This window comes from Phyllostomus discolor, chromosome 13 (genome assembly GCF_004126475.2).
Source record: "Phyllostomus discolor isolate MPI-MPIP mPhyDis1 chromosome 13, mPhyDis1.pri.v3, whole genome shotgun sequence".
In the NCBI taxonomy this organism is placed as follows: Eukaryota; Metazoa; Chordata; class Mammalia; order Chiroptera; family Phyllostomidae; genus Phyllostomus; species Phyllostomus discolor.
In genome coordinates, this window is record NC_040915.2 from 9,631,368 (window position 1) to 9,655,638 (window position 24,271).

The 24,271-nt window shown below is 47.3% G+C and overlaps 1 protein-coding gene across 3 annotated transcripts in view; it reads left to right on the forward strand.

Annotated features, from left to right (window-relative positions):
• The first annotated feature begins 19,337 nt into the window (after positions 1-19,337).
• The window catches only part of SMAD5 (SMAD family member 5), a 58,017-nt gene continuing 53,083 nt past the window's right edge, over positions 19,338-24,271 (forward strand). The window contains exon 1 of one of the 3 annotated variants that reach the window (XM_028528373.2): positions 19,338-19,454. The gene's annotated coding sequence lies outside the window, so the exon portion shown is untranslated. Of the gene's footprint in view, positions 19,610-24,271 lie in introns of all 3 variants that reach the window. The other 2 variants (XM_028528374.2, XM_036014572.1) reach the window with 2 other exon arrangements.

Sequence of the window (24,271 nt, forward strand, 5' to 3'; positions counted from 1 at the left end):
CTGGGGCTTTCGTCACCTATGTCCTCCAGCCACCCAATAAACATCGTGGGAGGAAGAAGGAGCAGAAGCCTTTCTTTTTTGTCAACACAAGAAGAAAGCCTGAGCCAGTGTGGCTCAGTGGGTGGAGAGTTGTCCCGTAAGCAAAAGGTCGTGTGCTGATCACCAGTCAGGGTGTGTATCAGAGGCGACTGATGCTTCTCTTTCACGTCAATGTTTCTCTCCCTCCCCTTCTCCCTCCCTTCCCCTCTCTCTGAAATCAATGAACATGTCCTCTTCAGGTGAGGATAAACAACCAAACAAATAAGAAAACAAAAATCCTAAGAGGAAACACACCCAGAAGAGACTCTGGTTTTCAAGTCAGCACTCCTGGATAGGCAATAGGGAATGAGCGTTCCCCAAAGAAATGCATGAAAAAGCAAGTGGATCATCACAGGAAACCTTTAAAATGGGATTTTAAGAAATTACCACTCAGTTACACAAAGTCCTGTGCCTCCATCTTCCCCGCACCCTGCTTTCTGCACATATACCTGTGTTTACTGGTACAAATCTCCATTCTGCCGTTCCTAGATACGTGACTTTGGTCCAGTCGCTGTCCCCCTCGGTGCCTCAGTTTCCTTACCTATAAATTGCAGATAATAGTTCTTACTTGATCTAGCTGCCATGGGGACTATGTAATGAGGGTATCAATGAGGGCAAATGATGCCTAGAGGGCATCATACTAGGTGTGTAGTGGGTGTTTAATAAGCTTCAGTTGTCTTCCAGTTCTCTTCTGTGAGGAAGACTATAAACCCATTCCTTTGGGAGTGGGACCCAACACGGCGGGAGGCGCCTCCTTCAGCAAGCCCCGTGGACACTGTGCTTCCTCTCCCACCGGCACCTTTGTTCTGCAGCCTCAGCTGCCTCCAAGAAGAAGGGTGGATCTGGGCCTTGGAGGATGGGTTTCATGTGTCTAGTCGCCAGGGCACCTCAGCCCAGCAGAGTTGCTGTGGGAAATGTGTGCCCGCCTGTCCTGGACCCACAGTCAGGGCCCCTGTCCCTGATGTTTCTGATTGTTCACTTCACAAAACCTGAATTTTCCTTCCAAAAAAAAAAAAAGGAAAGAAACCAGGGCCCCCACGTTAATGTGAATGACTCCCAAGGGGGCCTGCTAGCTGGGGCTCAGAACAATGAGTTAATTGAAAGTGGTAATGAGAAAAAACAGCTGACACTCATAAAGCCATGGACCAATGAGCAGCTCAGTTCCTGGGCAGTGGGTGAGAGCCAGGCTTTCCAGCCAACCAAGACGTCAATGTCTTCTGAAAATAATTGCCTGAGGAATACCAGGCCTCAGGCCGGGACCAAGCTTGTCTACAGATCCTGTCACCTGGCTGGGAGCCACCTGTGATGGCTCAGGGCCCAGGGCTTTGAGCCCTGTGCTTGGAGGAAATGCCAGAAACCTAAGGATAGACACTCAACTGGGGTGTCATGTGAAAAACCCCAAAGTCAAGGGGCTGACTTCAGGTTCCAGCCCCACCATTCCCGTGGGGATGGGGCTTGAGACAAGGCACGTCTCCAGGCCTCAGTTTCCCCTCCTGTCAAATGAGTACGTTAGTACCTGTCCTCCCAGGCTCCCAGCATGACTTCATTTGAACAGCCAGCGAGACGATGTAATTGGAACGCTGTCCACACTGAGACGTGTTATCAGCAGAGAGCTCAGTGGGGTGAGCTGAGGGATCAGCCTGCTTGGTTAACTTGGTTACCTTGGGCTAGACTAAGGCAATCATTCATACCTCATAAGAGTGATGATAGAATTAAGTAAAATTATATATGAAACAAAATATATGCAAAACATATTTGGAACAGCAGCTGGTAGATGGTGAGCACTGACCAAGTGTTAACTGTTGTCTGTGGTGTGTTATATTCAGGGCTTTCTTGCCTTGTAGTGACTAATCCAAACTTATTTCTAGAGGCCCAGCGTGGGCTTGGACTTTGCTTCTTTTTCTGATCATTTTGGGTCACACGGATCAAATGCCCCATCTCCCCACAGTAGTCCTGCCTCACACAAAGAGGTGCTCTGAGTAGACAGAGCAATGGAGGGTTTTAAAGACATAAGGATTCACAACGCAGCTGAGATCTAACCAGTGACACCATGCTGTGAGCTCGCTGCATGCTTGTCCACCCGCAGGGCCAGGCAGGGATGTAACGGAACCTTCAGTGAGCCTGGGACCATTTATCTGGACGACTGATGGAGCCCAGGGCACAGGTAGTTGGGAAATGTCAGTGTGTGTGTGTGTGTGTGTGTGTTATAGAGGGGAATACAACACAGCCACTAAGAAAATGATATGCTCCTTGGGTAAGAGAGAGGACACAGGGTCTCACCAGCTAGTAATCTGCCCACCTCTGTCTGTTTTTCAGGATTTCTCATAAAGTCCATCTCAGAAGTTTCCTTGGACCATCTCATTGTTCCCTTGCAGCCTCAGGTGAGACTTGACAGCAGGTGCTAAGTGATGTGGCCCACACTGAGCACAAATCCCACAGCAAGTGTGGGAGCAGAGTCCGTGTGCTGTGTCTCAGCACGTCCTTCCATAAAGCCAAGGACAACATTAAAGCACAACCGAGTGATTCACACACTGCCAGTGGGAGTGAAATTGGCACAACCTTTCAGAGCTCAGTCTGGCAGTATGTCTCAAAACGAGAGATGCGCCCACGCTTTAACCCAGCTTGTACTCAGAGAAATCTGTCCCACAGAAGCATGCATGCGTGTTCACAGAGGCCCCAGCCTGATTGGTGCGGCATGCCAGTGATAGAAAAGAATCGGGCCCTGGCTGGCATAGCTCAGTGGATTGAGCGCAGGCTGGGAACCAAAGTGTCCCAGGTTCGATTCCCAGCCAGGGTACATTCCTGGGTTGCAGGCCATAACCCCCAGCAACCGCACATTAATGTCTCTCTCTCTCTCTCTCTCTCCCCCCACTTCCCTCCCTAAAAAATAAATAAAAAATAAATAAAATCTTAAAAAAAAAAAAAAGAATCGGAAACAACCCTCATGCCCATCCAAATGTGCAGAGTTGCAAGGATGCTGCTGCATGGGGTTCGTAATCGCAGAAAAGAGACAAGACAGAGAATGAAAATGTTATGTATCAGAGCTGTTTAAATACTGGGATGGTTTAGTATATGGATTATAGTGGCATGGAAAGGTTTCAAATATATATTAAATAAGAAAGGCAGATTGCAAAATATTAAATAGAGGAATCCTGTCTATTAGCACATGCACAGAAACAAGATCTGAATGAATAGACATAGAACTGTTAACAATTGTTACCTTGATGGGGAAGAGGGGAGAATAGGCGAGACTCGCACTTTCTATGAAGTTTATTTCTTGTTGTTTTTTAAATTAAGATTTTATTTATTTATTTTTGGAGAGGGAAAGAAAGAGAAAGAGGGAGAGGAACATCAGTGAGTGGTTGCCTTTTTTGCATCCCCTAGTGGGGACCTGGCCCGCAACCCAGCATGTGCCCTGACTGGGAGTCAAACTGATGACCCTTTGGTTCACAGGCCCATGCTCAATACAGTGAGCCACACCAGCTAGGGCTACAAAGTTTATTTTTATAATACTTGACTTGTTCACAATAAAGATATATTAAGTTAAATTTTTAAAACCTAGTAAAGATGATTAAGGAGATGTAAATAAACAAACCCTGATAAGAAGGGGCACCCAAGGTTTTGGCATCTCTGGGCCACACTGGAAGAAGAGTTGTCAAGAGTTGTCTTGGGCCACACATTAAATGCATTGTGACACATAGTGACAAAAAAACCTCATGATGTGTTAAGTAAATTTATGACTGTGTTGGGCCACACTCACAGCCATTCTGAGCTGAATGCAGCCTGCAGGCCGCAGGTCAGACATCCCTGCTAGGGTAATAAATCTAAGGGTCTGAGGCCACCGGCTTGCTCTTGGGGGCATTCGCTAGGTCGGAGTGCCGTGACAAGGATCCAGAGAGGTGGTTCAATTTGGGCTCTTTTGTAGAGTCTTTGGTTAGCAGTGGCCAAGTTCTGCCAGAGCCTGGAGCGCGGGCAGCACTGGGTTTGTTCCCCATGAGGGCGGCAGACGCCTGCTGACTGGTGCAGTCTGAGCTGCCCCTGGAGGGGGACTCTGAGCCGCAGGGCAGAGGAGCAGTTGCCGCAGATGCCTGGGTGTAGAGACAACCCCTTTTTTCCCCTCCCATGGAGCTGGGGGCCCAGAGAGGCTGTGCTCAGAGTCAGCTTCCCCTTGGGAGTAGATCTGGGTCCGAGCCAGCCGGGGAGGCAGGGCTGCCCTAGGCCCCAGTCCATCTCACAGGCGGGTGCTCACGTGGCAGGCCTCTTCTTCTTCCCTTCCTCCCGGAAGCCCCAGGAAAACTCTCATGTTTCCCCTTGTGGCCCTATATTTCTTAAAGTTTGGGTTCCACGCCGGACAAGGAATATCTGAGCCCACTGGGGACTGTCAGTTCTAGGGACCAGAAGGTGGAGCAGACTCTGCCTGTAGCTTCTCATGAGCTGCCGATTCTCACCATGGAGGGGCCTCCCCACAACAAGGCATCATTAGCAGCTCCCTGGGCTGAGGGAGAGAGCACACGCCTCTGTTGCCTCAACAGTCAGCTGCACCTGTGAAATAGGTGGCTTGGGGTGGGGAGTCTTCAGTCCCCTTAATTCTGCCTCTTCGGAGAGCTTGCACCATTTTAATGTTATTTCTGAGGAAAAAGCCAGAACACTCATCTGAGGCTTTTGACACTGAGAGGATTCATGGCAGGAGGTTGAGGGGGCAGGGAGGGGTGTCATGTGAGCTACCCTAGAATATTTAAACAGTCACCTCATGGATGAATGGAATTAGACCCATTCTGTGGATTTCCAGAGCCTTTACTTCCCTATCAATAAGGGGCGTGAGTTATAGGGAAAGGGAGCGCCCGCTGCAGAGCGGGCCCAGTGCTAGCTTCCAGGGGTATGCTGGTGAACAACAGGCTTCTCTAACTCTGTGGAGCTTGTAGTCTAATGAGGGAGATGCTCTTTAATCACATAGTCCTGGTTCTGAATACAGAAGAAGGAGTGGACATAGGTGCTTGGAAAGATGAACGAGCCCCAGAGAACGGATCACAAAGGAACCACTCTAGACTGGGGGCCTGGGGGGGTGGGGCGAGGAAGGGCTTTCTTAAGGAAGCAATGCTGAGATCTGCAAGGTGGGTGGGAATGAACACCCCTGCAGACCCTCCAGACAAGAGAGGGGGCTGCCGTGGGCTAGGGGGCCAGCAGGGAGGACGGAGAGAAGTGGGTGGGGGCGGGGCAGTGAGGAAGACAAAAGAAATGATTTCCATGGAGACACATGTGAGCGCTGCCACCACTACCCGCCCCCAGCCCCCCCCCCCCCCCACAGCCTCTGAATAAGTCACCTGGAAACAGATGGAGGGTGAACTTGTTGAGGCTAAAGCGTTTCTCACGGGACGGGATCCCTCTCGTTACTAACGATTCAATCCTTTACTAAGAGAGAAACTCAGGGTTGAACGGACTGAAATGCCTGCTGATTAAGAAACAATGAGAAATTAAGATGAAGAGGATCGGAAGTGAACATGATGAAAATGTGCACTTGACTGTCTCATTTCAACCTTTGTCCTTTTTGACTGGACAGGAACCTGATAGGCCAGACCGTCTGGTTCAATGTCGTGCACTCCTTGTCTGGACTCACAGGCCTTCTTCCTTCCTCAGGAAACGCAGCCGTTGCCCACGGGTTCAGACTCTCAGGCCCTTTCCTCCGGTTGACTCTGAATGCCCCCTTCCCGTGCCACACACACCCCACCTCCTGCCTCCTCCCACACACGTGGAGTCCTCCTCACAGTCCTTTCATGAGCTGCAGGTCTCCCGTCCCATCCCACTGTCCTTCCATTTAATTTTCTGTGTCCCAGAAGGACCCTCTGACTGGACTACCCAGGCTGGAGGCTGGAAGTCATGGGAGGAGAATAGGAAGAACCCTCTTGAGGTTCCTGGGCTCTCGCCGCCTACCCACCCCTGCTGCCTTTCTTCCTCAGGGGCCGAGCTCCCACCAGAGCCAAGATCCGAGGGGCTGCCTGGGGGCCAGGGAGGGCAATGTGGGCATCCAAAGGTGCCCTCTTGGACCCAGGATCTCAGGGCTGTTTGGCCTGAGCAGTGGCACAGGGCACAAGGCCTGAACTGGTAGAGGGCCCCACTCACTGTGAGTTCTGCTTCGAAGGGAGCACGTATCGCCCATGGAGAGCCACCTTCCATCCGCACAGCGAGATTTCTAGTCTGTCACCTTCGTTCATGGGTCAGGGGCCCAGTGTGTGTGGCTCTGCTTGTGGGGGCGCTGGGATGATCCAACAGGAAGGAGACCTTGCTTCTCTGAGTTTCTGGATGATGAGATAAGATGTGAAGAATTCCCTTTACTATGGTGAGAGGTTCTTAGGTTCTTGGAGATCAGGGGTGCTCCCACCAGACAGACCCCCTGTGCAAAAGCGCACAAAGCTCTGCTTGTGCAGCAGGTCCCAGCTATAAAGGACCGGGGGAGGCCTGGAGCTCCCAGGTAGGCTGGAAGGTAGTTGGCAGGTGGGGCCACTGAGTCCCTCTCCCCACACCAGATAGAGCAAGGGGACCTGGCCTCATCCTGGGGCCTGTTCCCAGGTCCTAGCTGCAGAGAATGAGCGACTGAACAAACACCTTCTTTTCCTTTTGGGGGGCAACCCCATTAAAAAGGGGCCCTTCCTCTTTACTGTTGGGGCTCCCAGGCAACAAATTGTCCTCTAGGTCCAGAGGAGAGTGAAATGCTATTTCCAGTTCTTTCATAAGGGAAATGTTTACAGAATTTACTCTGTGGTCTTGAACCAATATGCTGACCCCTGACTGGCCAGCCAGACCCAGGGGCCTTCCACACACACACACACACACAAACCCAAAGGGCCTGGAGACCTACCTCTCCATTGAAAATTTGTCTGGGCACCAGCCTTTGCTGGAACACTGACCTGGTCAAAATAAGTGAAGTCTCCACAATTCAAACAAACAAACAAACAAGCAAACAAAGTCAATGTCTTTTAAGAGAATGGGAGCAAAGTCTGCAGGAGCCCCAGGTGGTCCAAGTTCTCTCTGCCCACTTAATGCATAATCCTGCCCCAACTCGGAGGACAAACGGGATTGTTTTTCCTGTTAAGTTGGGGCATTCCTCCTAGACTTTCCCCTCAAGGTAGTAAGAGAAAAATAAAATTGCTTTTTGTATGTTTTGCATTAGAATTCAATTAACAAACGCTGTGGTCTACCGTGCACCATGATGTACCAAGCAGCGCGGCAAAGAATCGCACAGACATGTCCTTACCACTTCTCTGCATCACAGAAATAAGTCTGGTCGCAATAGCTCTTCCCATGGTGCTCCATGGTGTCTAGTCATCTAGGCCCCCTGTACCCCACTCCAGAAGGAAGTGACATTTAACACCTGGAAGGGAAAGAGCAGTACTTTCCGGTCCTCCCTGGGGCCTGTTTGTCCCAGACGTACCTTCCCAGCCCCTCTGACATTCCATCTCACCCCTGCCCTTCCCATCAATTGCTGTGCACGTGAGTGGGGCCCTGGTCCCTACAGTTACAGGGTCACAGCAAAACGAGAAAATGATACAAGCCTTGGGAGCACTGCAGGGGGTGGGCCTGGGGTGGCTGGGTGGTTGCAGCCTGGCCTTGGTTAGAAGCCACAGGTGAGACAGTGATGTGCTCCTGAGATGCTGGTGGAGAGCTTGTCCTATGAATAACCCCATCTTCCTGTCTCCTTCCCCTCCACACCTGTGTATCTGTGACGCCACCGACCTTGCTCATCACTGGGCAGGCGCCTGCAGGAGGCCCAGCTGTGTCCTGTGATGCACAGTTAGGGGAAGTCTGAAGCAGCAGCCCTGAGTTGTCCCACCCACCTCTCCAGGCCACACCCACTTGCATTCCCTGTGGAACGACGGTCTTCCCTCATTTTCTCATTGTCACCGCCATGCCCTCCTGTACCTGGGGTCTTCACACACACTATCCCTTCCTCTGCCTAGAAGGCTCCCCCATCCTCCTCCCCACCCAGACTTCACCCTCAATGAACTCCTGTTTGTCCTTCAGATCTGAGCTCCAGCCCCTCTTCGGCTGAGTGGTCTTCCCTGCCCCCGGTTCTGTGCGCTCATTGGCTCCTGTTCCTTTCCATACCACGTGGTTATTTGATTAATGCCTGTCTCTCCTACTAGGTTATACGGTCTGTGTGGGCAGGACCTGGGTCTGTTTTTGCTCACCATTGTGTCTGGCATCTGCTACAAAGCCTGTCACGTTGCAAGCTATCAGTAAAAGTATGATGAATGCGCACATGAATGAATAAGTCCACGGATGCCTCCTGTGGGGGAAGCTGTCTGCACCAAGCAGGCTCCCTGGCCCTTGCTTCATGTGCTGGGCTGGCAGAAGTGGAGTCCGGGAAGCTCGGGTGTCTGTCATGTTCACGGCAACCTTGTCAGGAATGCCACCTGAACCACTGCAGTCCTGCAAGTGTGGTTTTGACTTGTGCCACGTGGTGTGAGTAGAAGCAGCCCGTGGCTCTGCCCACTGTGGCCTATCTGAGGAGTGGTGTCCCTGCCAAGGCGCCAGTGGGCTGCGTGGGAGAGAAGCCAACACTCTGTGAGGAGGCTTGGCACGAAGTTCTCCCCAATAGAATTCATTCTGGGCAGTGGCAGGTTTGGGAGTTTCTCTTGGGAAGTCTGTCTACCAGAATTCTGGAAAAGTGCAAAACGAGAAGGAGGTCATTTTAGGGTTGGCTAAGTCCCCAGTCACACCCTGAGCTGTTGTCCCAGTAGCCCTGGGACCAGAGTGACTTCGTGGCCAGGGAAACCACACTCCTTGCCACCCCGCACTGCCGCAGAGCCTGGTAATGTGCCTCCCTGACCACTGGTCGCTTGTGTTCGTTCCTTCCTTTCAATTTTAAGGAGTAAAAACACTCCCAGGGTGAGGATGAGGAATGAGTTTTTCTCGGTGTGTTTGTCCTTATTGTGTGCTGTGCGGAGAAATAAAAAGGACCTCTTTGGTGTCTCCTTAAGGCTACCAAGAGCCTCTAAAAGTGGCAGTTAGAAACTACTCAGCCAAACAAACCTGTGTCTAGTGCCTGTTATCCTGATCTGCTCACGTAGCGGAGGGGCGTGAGCTGCTGCTTAGACGGTCTGTGGTATCCTAGTGGCTCCAGGACCACTGGGGTCTTACAGGGAAAGATGGCAGCTGTGCGAAGGCCCGGCCAGCGTGTGCCTCCGTGATGAGCGTCAGTACCCGAGGCGGGAGATCCTCCAGGAGTCCATGCGATGTGGGTGCTCGGGTTGTCTGGGTGCCTCTGGTTACTCCAGTCTGTCTGTAGCTCTGTCAGTGTTGTGAAGACAATAAAATCAAGCAGGGTGTGTGTACATCTATCTCCCCGAGACTGGTTTCAGACCTCCAAAATGAATTCCAGACACGTGATGATGAGATGAGTAGAGGGAGGGGAAACGTGCAGTGTAAAAAGCTCAGCTTGGCCAACGCAGGTCCCAAGAATCAAGAGGGTGTTTGGGGATCATTTTATTGGGGCAGACCTGAGACGGAGCCATGGGTGGCTATCTTCCCGGCCAACTGTACTCCATGGGAGCAGGGACTCTGCCTGCGCTTTCATTCTAAGTATTCCCAGTGTCTAGCCCAAAGCCTGGCACACGGCAAGCAGTCCAGAAATCATTTTGAGTGAATACATGAACCAGAAGGGAGGTTTCACTCATGAAACCAGGGGTAGGAACAGGGGACTGACTGAAGGAAGAGATGAGGGGAGAGTCAAGGAGAGAAGTGGATGTTCTTTTCCACTGATAGCTTTATCTCTGAATAACCTTATTTTCATGAACAAGTAGAGGACTGTATGGAGCCATTTTCTTACCATTATAGTGCATGTAGCAGAAACTCATCCGGCAGTCACAAGCAAGTAAGATAAATATGTAACCTATAACAGAAGCAGGTTTCTTTCCTGTGGTCCTGAAACCAGAAGCAGCCCCCAGATGGCTTTTGCTCAGACCACAGAGACATCACAGCCAGGACCACGTTGATGCTGAGACATCTCGTTTCTGGCAGAATGACCTGGCAGTGGCTCCCACTGTTCCAGCTGCGACACATCCAGGGCAGGAGACTTCGTAGCCTTCTTACCTCACGTATAAAGCATCTGCACCCTGGTTTTCAGTACAGAGAGCGACAGTACTCTTACAAAAGCAGGTTTGCGGAAGCTACACTGATGAGAGCAACACACGCCTGCGCTCCACAATGGACACAGTGCACCGCGTGACTCGGGCGGCCGGAGTTGACTTAGAGGAGCTTAACTGATTTGATTAATCAGTTCAAATCACCTTTAATGTGGCACATTAGTAATGCCACCATATTGTAAGTGATACATCCACAGAGGCATTAGTCATTACACAAATAGAATTAATAGGTTTCACTACACTTCAAGATAAACATGTTGGAACAGTAACTCCATTCACTCAGGGCCTTTTGAGCTTGCTCAGGGCCCGTACCTGACTGTTAGAATAAATACAAAGTTTTATGGCTTCCTCGCTCTGTGTGACTTCACCATCACCAAATGCCACATATTCAGTTAAAAAATCACAATCATGTCCATTGACACATTTATTTATTTATCTGTGCATTCATTCACTCTCTTACTTAGTAACCTATTGTTATTTCCCGGTTCAGTTCACAGAGTATTGTGGTTCCCTAGCTGTTATCATAGGATTCAGCAGCACCATTTTGTTGGGGTGCAAAAGATTAGAGTGTTTGTTTTGGGGAGACTGAGGCGGGGGAGCAGGCATCACGCACAGTGGTCAGTGCAGGAGCCAGGGTGTCAGACTCAACAGGATTTGAGTTCCAGTCCATCTCTGGAGATCCGTACACACAGGAGTTGACTCTGTTTTCTTATCTGTAAAGTGGCTGTGAAATCCCTCACATTGCACCACCCTATGTTGTGTGCGTGGGTCTTCCTTCTTCTGCAGCTTCCATACGCCTCACCTCAGGAAAAGCCCCTGGAGCAGCAGGAGGCCTTGTGAGGGAGGAATTCAAGTTGGCCTGGGAAGGGCCGAGAGGACAGGCTGAGGGGAGGGAACATTTCCTCCAGAGGTTGCTGTGAAAGCAAAGGTGTGTTGACAGGGATGTGATGGACAGCAAGCTGGGAGCTGTGGGGACAGCACAGAGACCAGTCTCCTGCCAGGGGAAAGGAGGGCGATAGAGGGGGAGGTGGGAGGAGTTAGAAGGGACTGGCTGGTGGGAAGCAGAGAATGTAAGGCTTTCCAGAGTGCACGCAGCAAGGAATGGGGCCTAGGGTACAGAATATTCCACCCAAATTCTGTTACATTTTTCAATGATCAGCAAAACATGTCGGAAAACATTGATTGTTAAACAAACAAACTGAAAAACCAACCAAACAAAAAATAACAGTAAACACCGTCCAGGACAGAGAGTTGGAAACATTTCTGGGAGCTGTCAGCCCAAGTAGGTTGTGGAACTACGCACATTCACACCAGCCAGCTCCTCAGTGGCTAGTGCCTTGGTTTCTTCATTTATAGAAAGGAAGGTGATAATGTTGGCGATGATAACTACATTGTAAGTTTACTGTGGTGCTTAATAAAATAGGTAAAGCACATTGCTCTGTACTTAGCATAAAGCACCTGTTTGGTCAATATTAGCTGTTATACTTGTAGATCTCTGGCAAGATATTATGTTAACTTATTATTTCTGTTTGTGCAATTTCAAATAATTTTTATTCTTTTTTGCATTTTCTCTATAGTTTGGGTTTTTTAATAAACATACAACATTTTTGTAAAGACTATGAAGCTATTTTTTTTAAATCCACACTTAGCAATGAAACGTTTCAGGAAATGTAGTCTAGATGGAGGCAGCCCTGCCTGTACCAACCTTTCCAATGTTGGTACTGAATAGTTTAACCCTTCCGCATTTCAGAAAAGGCTCTTTGTTTTACGTTTTCATGGCTGAATGGCCTATTATCTGTGAGAGCTTTTTATAAAACCAGGGGCTCCTCCACTGTAAATACTTGGGCTTGCAGTTCTGCAGTGACAGATCCTGATACTCAAGTCTCCGACTCCTCCACGTTTAAATGGTCAAGCACCTTGAAGACAGAACACAAGCAAACACTCCCCAGGAGACTGCAAGTTTCCCCAGGGCAGAGCAAGCACCTCTCTCCTTTGCGTTACCAGTACTTGGCACAGTGTCAGGCACACATTAGGTACTACAGCAACATTTTAAGTTGACTGAATGAGTGAATGAATGAATGTTAATTATGAGGGCTGAGTTTCTGCGTGGGAGGTAGAGAGAGGGACACCCTATTATATACTACAATTTGATTAGGAAATTTAAAAAAATGAAATGGAAATGAAGTGATTTTGTTAGAAGCAGACATAAAATGAAAATTGAAGCAGGAAGTTGATTGACTCTTTACTGAGGGCACACAGTCCTTCAGAACCTGATCTAAGTGTCGAGGACTCAGTTGGGACAAGGAGCTTAATTTCAATGGGGAATACAGACTTCGATCAAGTCACGACATGTGAGAAGCGAGTCCCGAGAGGGAAGGAGCTGGATGCTTTGGAAGAGTATACTGGGGGCCCAACCCAGATGGGGTGGGAGGGCAGGTGGAGCAGAGGTGGCCATGGAAGGCTTTTGTAAAAGAGGGACAATTAAGCTGAGACCCAGCTTGATGAGGAGTGAGATAGGTGACGAGTGGTAAGCAGAGCATTTCAGAAGTTACCGAGGTGGAGAGTGAGAGCAAGCAGAGGGAAGCACACGTGCAAAGCAGTGGGAGCTGTACGAAGTAGCGTGCACCCAAGTTGGGGAAGAGCTGGTGGCACATGTGGGACAGAAAGAAGGCCAGTGTGGGCAAGGCACAGGTGAGGATGTTGGCAAGGGCAGGGTCCGTGTCATTCAGGGCAAGGCCACAGTAGCGAGTTTGACTTTACCAGATGGGAAGACCTTGAACCTTAAGACCATAACCTTATTTTCATTTTCAACATGTAATGGTTGTCATGTGATCAAAGACTTGGAGTGAGGCTGAGTGGAAGGAGAAGATAGTACAGGTGAGCAAAGACAGTGCGTGACCTGGACTAGGACTTGGACCTGGCTGTCCGTGGAGAACAGACATGGACAGAGTGGGTAGATGTAAAATATGGTTTGAAGGTAGAACCAATGAGACGTGTCGCTGGGTTGGAAATGGGAGGGCAACTGACGGAACCTTGCCTACTGCATGGAACCCCAGTCATGGCTCTTCCTCATGTCCATGCTGCCCCCCCTCCCCCCATTCAAGGGTTTCTTTTTCTACCGAGTACTGATTATCGTACATCATACTAAACTATACTTGTTTTCATATTTTAAAAAATTGCCTGCATACTCTATAAGAGCTGGGAGTTTTGGTCTGTTTGGTTTAGTGTCTTGTTTCTGGTGCCCAAAACATGCTTGATGCACCCTGGCTGGTGTGGCTCAGTAGACTGAGTGCCAGCCTGCCAACCAATGAGTCGCCTGTTCAATTTCCAGTTGGGGCACCTGCCTGAGTTGTGGGTCGGGTTGCCAGTGGAGGGTGCACAAGAGCAGCCACACATTAATGTTTCTCTCCCTCTCTCCCTCCCTTCTCCTCTCTCAAAAATAAATAAATAAAATATTTCTTAAACCATGCTTGATGTACAGTAGGCATTCCCTAAATATCTGTTACATTATCAGAAGAGAGATTAAATACATGAATAAATACATGACGAGAGACAGGGATAAGTGAAGAGTGCTTTTGTTGGCTATTGCTGCAAAACACCCAGCCCCAGAACCTACCTCAGCAGTGAACTGCAACAAACATTAATTTTTCCCCACTTAAGGGTATGTGAGTCAGCTTGGGTAGCGGAGTTTCAGGCTGCAGGTCTGTCGAGCTAGGCTCCAGACTCTGGGTTGGGATCGGCTCTGCTCTACATGTATTTTTACCCTCTCTGGACCAATGGCTACCTGGTCCATTCTTCTAAGGGTAGATGACAAAGGCACGATAGACCAAGCCATCCATCAAGTGCAGTTAAAGACTAGGTTCATGTCATGTCCACCGGCCAAACCAACATGGCCAAAGTCAACATCAAAGGGGTCAGGAAGTACATGCCACCTTCTCTGGGAAAAGGTACTGGAAAGTCACATGGCAAAGGGTATAACTGTGTGATTCCACCACATGGCAGGAGTGAAGATTTAGGATAATAGTCCAATACACCACAGATGACTACCGGATATGAGCTGCTATGTGATGGACCTGCCATTTATCGACATGGCGGAGATTGGAGCAGGGCCGGGTTGGGGAGGAAGAATGACAACCACCAGGAGCTCAGATCTGGACCTGATAAATCCAGCGAGACTGCCAAGTGCAGATGTTATCAGTGATGGAAGCAAAACTAGCTTGAACAAAATCAGAATGCATAGGCTGATATAATGGGGAAGTGCAAGGCGGATCTGCAGCCCTCTGGGCACAGCAGGATTGAGGGCTTCTCTGTGTATCTTTGGCTTCACATCCAAGCAAAGTCCCCCTACGTGGTGGCAGATGGTCCCTGGCAGCCTGGGAGTCACCCTCACCTTAGTAATGACAAGAAGAAAGACTTCTTTCTTTCAACATCCATACATCAGTCTAAGGAATGATATGTGTCACCTTGCTTGGCCAATATACCCATCTACGAACCAATCACAGTGGCCTGGCTGGTGGAGAACTACGATAGCGGTGGAGAACGACCTCTGCGGTGGCATGTCTGGTGCCATGGTTGATATAGGAAGGTGATGGTACCATACAGGGGGCAGGAGAAAGGGGACTAGAGAGCATGGAAGCCAGATAAAATCCCAAATCTGGAGTCCAGTAGAGACATTAAGAGGGTAGTTTAAGGGCTTGAAGTTCAAGTCCAAAATGGAAACAGAAATTTGGGGATTATCTGTGATAGATTGAGCCACAGGCCTGAGAATGAATAAGATCATTTACTAAAGTAGGAAGGGAAGAGGGTCTACTCTCAGATACAATGAATACACATTTTATGTAACAAGTGAATTTGCAAAGAATTTTTTAGAAGCTGCTGGCATGTCAGTGAAAATACAAGTTTTTAAAACCAACATTTGCATGGCACTTATTGCATGCCAGGCGCTATTCTGAGCACCTAACAAGTCTATATTCATTTAATCCTCCTAAAATAATTCTATTCAATCGATACTATTGCTATCTCCATTTCACAGATGAGGAGACTGAAGCACAGACTGGTTAAGTTTCTGCAAGTTCACACAGGTAGTAAAGTAAGACAGTCTGTGTTCACACCAGGAAGTCTGGCTTCAGAGTTCTCCTAAATAAGATTTATGCAGCTGAAAGGCATCCTAGAGAACGTGAGGTTTCTGCCTCCTTCGCCTCTCCCCAGTTCCACAGCACTCCCCGATTTTCACCTGCTGCTCTGGATTTGTGGCGGAGCGCACATGTGGTTTGGCTCTTCTGAGACTACGTCTCTGAGGATGAAAACTGAGAATGCAGAACTGTGGAGGTCAGCTGAGTTAACTTGGAGAGTGTTTGCCATCAGGAAGAACAGATGCTGCTTAAGTCAGGAAGAAATGAGTGTTCACTCCAAGCCCTGCTTTAGAAAGCCTCTTTGTTTTACGACCCTGGGTGCAAGCAACCCTTTTAATTTTGTGTTTTGGATTCCAGCCATGGGAGGCCCTCTTTCATGTAGCAGATGGCTAGAGATAGGCAAGCTGGGTCCTTACCCTCTCCATCAAGCAGCCTTCCCAAGAGAGGACTCTCCCAATTATGTTGCTCCGAAAAAGAGAAGATAACTCAAAATGAACACATTAAATTTGCACCACACATAAAGTAACCACTGCTTTAAGCATCTGCAAACATTTGGAGGTCAGGAAACCCTTGGAGGCTCCGACTAAAGCTACAGACTTTCTCTTGCAGAAAACTTGTACATAGGTATATACACAAAAATGTTCATATTCATTCCAGGGGCTCATAGAGTCTCTCCTGTCCATCCCTGAAGCTTCAAGGGCTCTGTGGCCATGAGATTCCCGTGCTTCCGGTGGAGACAGCTGTCATTCTTTTACTTTCCTTTTCCTTTTTTCAACCCGGTCAGATTCTCAACTTCTGAGTTGTGAAAATAAGGGTCTGTGGGTTATTAAAGAAACATTTCACATCAGAACACTCAAATTTCACTGGAAAAAATCCATTCAAATACTGGATGAAATCATGTTAGTGTATCCTCTGGCTGGCCCAAGACCTTGCTCCAGTTAAGAACTAACTCGAGGTTCTTTTGAAATTGTGACCTGATGTTTTCCTCTCTCAGACTGGGTCGTGGGTTATGTGTTTGCATTGCGTTTCTTGGGGGGCTCTCTCTTCTCGCAGCGTTTCCCAGTTTAGCTCTGGCTCCTGCACCGTTTCCCATATTAAGGGCTGGGGGTGGATTGGTCTGGCAGTTGAAGAATATATAGAATTTTCAGAACTTGGAAAGACAGCTTTATTGTTTCCAGGGCACTGTCTGGAGGAGTGGCACAAACTTAGATTTATTTCTTGCTCTGATGTCCGCTTGCCGTGACTGTCTGGGGAAGTGGCTACCGGCTGAGTCTCCCTGACGGCTTGCATTCACTGATTTTTCTGTGCTGCGTGACCCCTCCCAATGTGATCACATGCTTCCAGTTCTACTGGGTGTGGACTGGTCATTTAGGAAGTCTTCTGAGCTTCAGCGAAGAGTAGAATTGAGATATTTATTAAGGATATTAAAACCAAAAACAATTTGCCTCAATTACCCTACATTTTAAAATAAAAACCTAAAATATGGAAAAACTGAGTTAATTCTTCCAGTTCTTCATGTCTCATATTTCCTGAAAATTACCTCCTTTCTGGATCTGGAAAATTCAAGGTGGGGGCAGGTCATGGACTAAACATTTAGGCTGGTTGTGTCCACCAAATGAGCAATTAAAGCAATTACTGGAAAAATTCAAAGAAAAGGCCCATTTCCCCCCTAAACATTAACCCAATTAAAGAAAAACGATTTGGAGCTTAAATTGGGGTTTCTCAACCTCAGCACTGTTGACACTTGAAGCTGGATTATTCTTACTAGAAGGAGGTTATCCTGTGTCTCATAGAAAGTTAGCAGCACCCACGGGTCTACTCAGTAGGCGCCGGTAGCACCACCCTCCTCGGTGCCACAGCGGAGACTGTCCTCCAACATTATCACCTACGTGCGCAGGGGCCTGGGCTGAGAGCAGGCCTCAGTTATCCAGACAGACACAGGTTGGTTTCTCTACAGGCAGAGTAAAACTGAGTATGTATCTTATCTGATCTTTATCACATGAATGCTAAACTGAAAAGAGATGTGTCTTTTGTTACCCTACAGATTATCTATCTGTTCAGATCATCTTGTTCTTCATTTGTTTTTAGATCTTAGTTGATTGCCCAAAATGGGGACTTCCTTATTTTAGTTCTCCCATGCTGGCAGGCCTGTTCATTTGCTGTGTGATATATTTTTGACTGTGTAGGTATTTAGTGATCTGTCTAATGTTCTATATCCTGGGAGGTCCGCATAATTGCTCAGTCCTGGGGGTGGGGGTTGGGGGGTGCAGCTGGTGTGCTGCTAAAGTTCCCATTCCTTCCTTCTAGGTCATCATTTTCTCCAGTGTATGACCTAAGCGGAGCCCACATAGCAACTTGGAGAGGTTGGAGTCTCTGGTTGATTTGATCAGTATGTGGACACACAGTTCAGGAAGCAAAACTGTAGGCTTTGATATTATAAATGTGTTTGTTGAAAGGCATCCTATAATCACACATCGTTCCTCTCGTTTGTGCAGGGACTGTAAGACAGCAAGCAATTTGTTTTGGGAAGGGCTTTACTATCTGTTTGAAGTAAGAAGTGACTCTAGTGTACAAAACATTTAAACCAACTTGTTATGTCTTATAATACTCAACAAAGCACTCTGCAAACATCACTTCTGGGGAAAAAAAAAGCATCCTTCAAGGCAGGGTTATAGGTACTTCTGGGAGTTGTAAACCCATGCAGGCTCCAGAAATATGTGCCTTCTAAGGACTGGAAAATTCTGAATTAACAACAAATAATCAGAGAGTGTGACAAAGAGTTAAAGTACACAGACTTTACTTTCACGAAGTTTATGATGTAGTAAAGAGGTTTAAGATGCAGGCCTGAGATTGCAAACTGATGGCCAGCAGGCTAAGTTGGGACCATGGATTTGTTTTGCTTGGCTTGTTCAGGGTTGGCCTCCTGAATGTCTGAGAGAGTGTAACAGAGAGAGAGAATGAAAGGAGTTGCTAAACATATAAAACAAAGTTTTTCATTAAAATGCAGATTTCCAGCTGTTTTTGAAAAATCAGAAGACCTGCCAACACCAGGTCCTTATTCCTGCATTTCCCCGTGGTGACAGTTGAGGGGAGTGAAAAGCAGCTGCCCCTTTGATCAGAGCAAGCACCCCCTCCGGTGTCCACCCTGGCCTACGCCCCTCCTTCCCAGGACTTCCCCTGTCCACATTCCACAGGGCCACCCTACTGCGGACTTCTGCAACATTTCGTTTGTCTCTTCACAGCGGTGGGGGAAAAAAGGGCTGAAGGAGCTTGGAGCAAAGTAGCAACTGTCCGCTGTGTGTGTCAGGTGAGATGACCCTGTCCCTGCCCCCACAGTGAAGGTGGCACAAATGGTCAGATTGGGGATATATTTTGAAGGTAGGGTTAATAGGAGCTCATGGTGGATTGGGTTAAGGTGTGAGAGGATTAAAAATGACTCCATTTTTTTTTACTTTATTTAAAAAGGAAACCTATAGTAGAATATTGGAAAATCGGTACTGAACTTTTAAAATAAAAACCATTATTTAAACGTTTTTCAGAAATGTTTTGAAGCTATTTTTTCACAAGAGGATGCTCTTCACTCAGATTTATATTACAAGTCAGTAAAAGCAGCAAAGCTGCACCCGATGATGATGTCTTTATTCACACTTTATAGGCCACTGAGAAAATCTCCAACCGTCCGTGTCCAGGACAATTATTTTACTATAAAGTTGGCTGATTTGGTTAATGGGGACCACTCGTGGCTACTGTGGTGGTGGGAGATAGCCGACCCCCCATCCCTGAGCCTGGCCACTGTGGCAATAAGCCTCAGGCTGATCGGCAACCAGGGTTGGCCGGAGCCGAGCCCAGCGTGGAGACCCCTTCGGCCGCCGGGACGAGGCAGCCCTGCCCACTAGCCGGCCCGCGGCGGTCATTCCGCGGCTTCTGCGCACGCGCTAGCCCCGGGGCGGGGGGCGGGGGGGGAAGTCCTCGGCTCCTTCCCTCCCTCATCCGGGTTCTGGGCGAGCGGGCGCCGTGCGCGTGTCCCGCCGCCGAGCTGCTAATAAAGTTGCACTGAGGGGAAGCGCAGCGACGGCGCCGGGGAGTGCGCCCAGCCGGCCGGAGTGTGAGTGTGGGGCCCGTGGCGGGCCGGCGGGAGCAGGGGCTGCAGACTCTGCCCGGACGCGGCTCGCCCTCCAGCCCCAGTGGCCGGACTCGGGTCGAGGCGGGGGCGTTCGGCCGCGGACAGAGCGGAAACCACCCGGGCCTGCGGGGCGGGAGGTAGGCCGAGTCCCGGCCTGCTGGGGTCCGGGAGGGCGGGGATGGGGCCGCCCGTCGGGTCGCGGAGGCTTAGCTTGCGGGCGGGGGCGGCCGGGGGCGGGGCGGAGGCTGGTCTGGGTCCCAGCGCGGCTGTGGACGGGCGTTGGGACACCCACGGGGCGGGGCGGGGGGGCGTCCCAGGGCCCGCTTCTGTCCAGAGGACCGGTTTGTTTGTGCTCTTCTGAGCACCGCTCGTGCACACCCTCGGTGCGTTGCCGGGCTCGGGCGAGCAGCCTGGTCAACTGCACTGCAAAGCTGTCCAGCGGCTCCAGGAATCCGTGCCGCCGTCGCTTTGTGTTTTAAAGATAAGGATCCAGGCTTATCGGTGGGAATTACGCTCTGGGCAGTCGCGACCTGCTATTGCACTCAGCTGGGTGTGAGACCTGGTTTCTGCCACTTGCCGTGCCAGTTTTCACCGCTGCAGAGATTTCTTCCACTTGATGAAAAACTTCTGCATAGCTGCAGGGAGAATGCCAAGCAGTGTGTTCGTCCTCATCGTATTCAGCCCCTGCCCGGGTCCTTCCCTTGGTCTCAGTACTCAAGATTCATATTCCAGTTTCTACCCCTCGCCCTCCCCTTTTCCTCTCTTCCTCTTTCAGCTGCTGCTCTTACTACGTGGAGTTTGGAGCCTAAGCTTTGAAAACTCCCATGTGGCGGCCTTCTTTAGTTGGAGCATGCTCGGTAGCCAAAACAGATTTTGGTTGCAAAAAAGTGGGACGAGGATAGTCGGGTATTTGGATGTTTGCCCACTTCGTGACAAAATGTCCCAATTCTGGTTTGGATGGCATTGGAGAATGGAGCTGTAGGCCAGCCTGGAGGTGAGGAATGCCCGAACACCCTGGGCCAGATCTCTATCTTGATTGCGGAGGCTTTGTTTCCTGACCAGCTGGAGGTCTAGAGAGGAGGGAAAAAAGCATTCCTGGCTGCTTGTGCCTTGAAATGGGTGTGGTGCTAAGTATATCTTGTTTACCTTATCTTTCTATGGAAAAAGTTTTCCAGCCGGGTTGAGTTTGTCACTCTTGCCTGTTGCCTAGCACTACCGAACGTGTTCTTATCTAGCAACAAAGACTGGGGAGTGGAGGCTGAGGCTTGGCCTCAGAAAGTTTGAGAGGAAAGGATCCTTGAGTTACTGTTTTAATACTAGAAGAGTGAATTTCCTTAGAGTACCCAGATTGCCTAGAGTGAATTGGTTTTTAATGTTACTTTGAAAGCTGAAAGGTTGAAGACTTTACTCCCAGTAGTTACAGTAACATCCAAGTAATTTAAAATTTCTGCTAGATACCAGTGGTAGTGTCTGCTGTGAAGTAAACAATACCTAGACACCTGTGATCGTTTCATTTATTGGTTCGAATGTTGGTGTGAAATAAGTGGGTTCCAGATTAAGTGAGGAGTTATTTTTAGATCTGAACAAATTACTTTATATACTTTTTTTTACTCCCTGGCTAACTTTTTTTCATCTAAGGGGAACTTGGAGATTACAAGAATACAAAACACTCATAAGAGAGAATTTAACTTTCATAAAAAGTTTGTATATATTTTGTTTCAATTTTTAATTTAATTTTTGTTTATGATTGTTTCATGGTTGTCTGTAGCATCCTTTCCTTCCCACCTCTCTCCATTGCTGCTCCCTCCGTGTGCCTTTCCTTTTCACACAGCTGCTGTTAGGGTTTATCTTTGCTATAAAAATCCATTCATCATTTATGCTTCTGTTTCTTTCAGAGCATAGCTGAAATAGGCAGTAAAAGTTAGATGAACCTTCTCAACTGACTTTCCTCTTAGAAAATGCATCCATATGATATGATCTGGTTAGAAAGAGGAAGAGCAGGGAACTGGAAAAGAAAAAAATATTTTTGTAGAACCCGTGTAGGTTTGGTGGTATTATCTGCTTGTCTGGGTTGCTGTGGTAGGCGCCACAGAAATGGGTAGATTGGTAAGTGTTGCGTTTCTTCCCCCCCTGGCAAAGTCAGCTATTAATTCAGTGGGAGACAGTGGCAGAATGTTGTTACTAATGAGGTTTGAATCAGATTGTTGTTTACTGTTGGTTATGTAACATGTTGCTGGGAGTATTATTAAAAGTTGCCTTCTTTTGCAAGGTAGAGGTGCATAAGATTCTGCTTACCCTCTCCACTGGGTTTTAATTCTTGGCTGAACCTGAAGGCACATTAGAGTATAACCATAATTATACCTGGGCAGCCTGTCTGTTTCCTGTTTTCATCATGGACCCAAACATTATGATTTGCAGTGATGATCTTTTTTGTCCTTTGCATTAAACAGGCAATATGTTTTTTCTCTCTACTGAAAACAGATTTGTAACTTGGTTAATTCAAAGATACTGGCTTCTTAGTCTTTTCAAGAGTAGGCAGTAAAATATCAACAGTTTTTCATTTCTTACTAACTGAAATTGAAACACTATTTTAAAAAATCTTATTTCACACAAGTTGATTGTGTTTTATGTAAATTTTAATGTTACCAATAGTTTGTAGGGTCTTTGAATTAAGAAAGCCCTTTTTGTTTATGACTTATCAGTGTTTATTATTACCAGATGTACATGTTGGTTTAGGCAGTGAGCCACACACTTGAGTGAATTTCAGAGCTGACTTGAGTACACTTTAGGATATAGCTGCCTTTCTTCCCCTGGTTTATCCGTCTTCCTTGTTCTTTCCTAGAGGGTGTGTCTGTCTGTCTGTCTGTCCCCCCCCATGCTAAGCACAAAGAACAAGCCAAATAGTTATTTATTCAAACGCCCTTTGATAAGGGATAGTAGAGGCTGAGGGATGAATCTTATCCCCACCAGCCTGAATATTATGGAGAAGAGAGTATCTGGGAGGTTAGGACTCAAGAAGCCGGCACAGAGAGGGGTGCTTTCTCACCAAGGAAGATGATGCATGGCCCCAAGGGAGCCTCTTTATGTCTTTTTACACCTTGTTTTTCCACTTGCAGCATTAATAGAATTGCCATTGTCTAGAACTCTGAATCTGAGAGGTTTACTTAGTTGGAGGGTTAACATAGAAAAATTTCTTGAAGAACTGCTAAAAACTAGATTGTTGGGACCAGTTAATATCACAATGTCACAGGTCACCTCATATTCTAACAGCTTTTATCATTTGGCAACTTTGAAAAAAATGGGATAATTACAGAGCCATTAGGTTTTCCATAAATAATCAGTTAGTTCTGGGCTATTTAGTTTTGATATATTTTTGCCTTTGTCAGCGAGGTGGGAAGATTTTTGGCCTATTGTAGAAGAGAGGTTGTTTCAGGGATTTTTCTTTTGGTTTTACTGTATTTCTAGTTTGGTTGTGATAGTATTTTAGAAGAACAAATAAAATATTTTTTATTTTTTATTACTGAATTTATTGGGGTGACATTGGTTAATAACACAATATAAGTTTCAGGTGTACAATTCTATAATGTATTATCTGTATATTTATTGTGTGTTCACCACCCTAAGTCAAGTCTCCTTCCATCACCATTTATTCCCTCTTTACCGTCTCCTACCTACCCCCTACTCCCTTTCCCTCTGGTAATCACCATACTGTTGTCTATGATTTTTTTTTTTTACACTTAATCCCTTCACCTTTTTCACCCAATTCCTTCCCCTCTGACAGTTGTCAGTCTGTTCTCTGTGTCTATGACTCTATTTCTATCTTGTTTGTTAGTTTATTTTGTTCATTAGATTTCACTTGGCATAATAACTTTCTATCTGGGTCTATACATGCTGTTGCAAAAAGTAAGATTTCCTTTTTTACAGCCAAATAATATTTCATTGTGTACATATTCACAGCTTTTTAAAAATCTACTAATGGGCATTAGAGTTGCTTCCAAATCTCGGCTGCTGCAAAGAACATAGGGTTGCATATATTCTTTCGAACTAGTGTTTTGGGTTTTTTTGGATATATTGCAAGAAGAAAAATCACTAGGTAATATAAGCTAGTTCCATTTTTAATTTTTTGAGGTAATTCCGTACTGCTTTCTACCATCACTTCACCAGTCCGCATTCCCACCCACAGTGCACTTCTCTCCACATCCTCTCCAGCGCTTGCTGTTTGTTGCTTTTATTGATGAGAGCCATTCTAACAAGTATGAACTGATACCTCATTGTGGTTTTAATTTCTGATGATTAGAGACTTTGAGCATCTTTTCATATGTCTATTGGCATCTGTATGTCCTCTTTGGAGAAGTGTCTATTCAAGTCCTTTGCCCATTTTTTTTATTGGATTTTTTTTGGGGGGGGGTTGTTTTTGTTTTTTTGATATTGAGTTCTTTAAGTTCTTTATAAATTTTGGATATTAACCCTTTATCACTTGTTATCATTTGCAAATATTCCTCCCATTCAGTGGGTTGTCTTTCATTTTGTTATGGTTTTCTTTGCTGTGCAGAACTTTTTAGTTTGATGTAGTCCCATTTATTTTTTTTTCTTTTGTTTCCTTTCCTAAAGACATACATCAGAAAAAATATTGCTATGAGAAATGTCTGAGATTTTAACTGCCTATGAGATTTTACTTCTAGGATTTTTAAGGTTTCGAGTCTTGGGTATGGTGTAAGATAGTGACCTAGTTTTATTTTTTTGCATGTATTTGTCCAGTTTTCCAAGCACTACTTACTGAGTAGACTGTTTTTACCCCA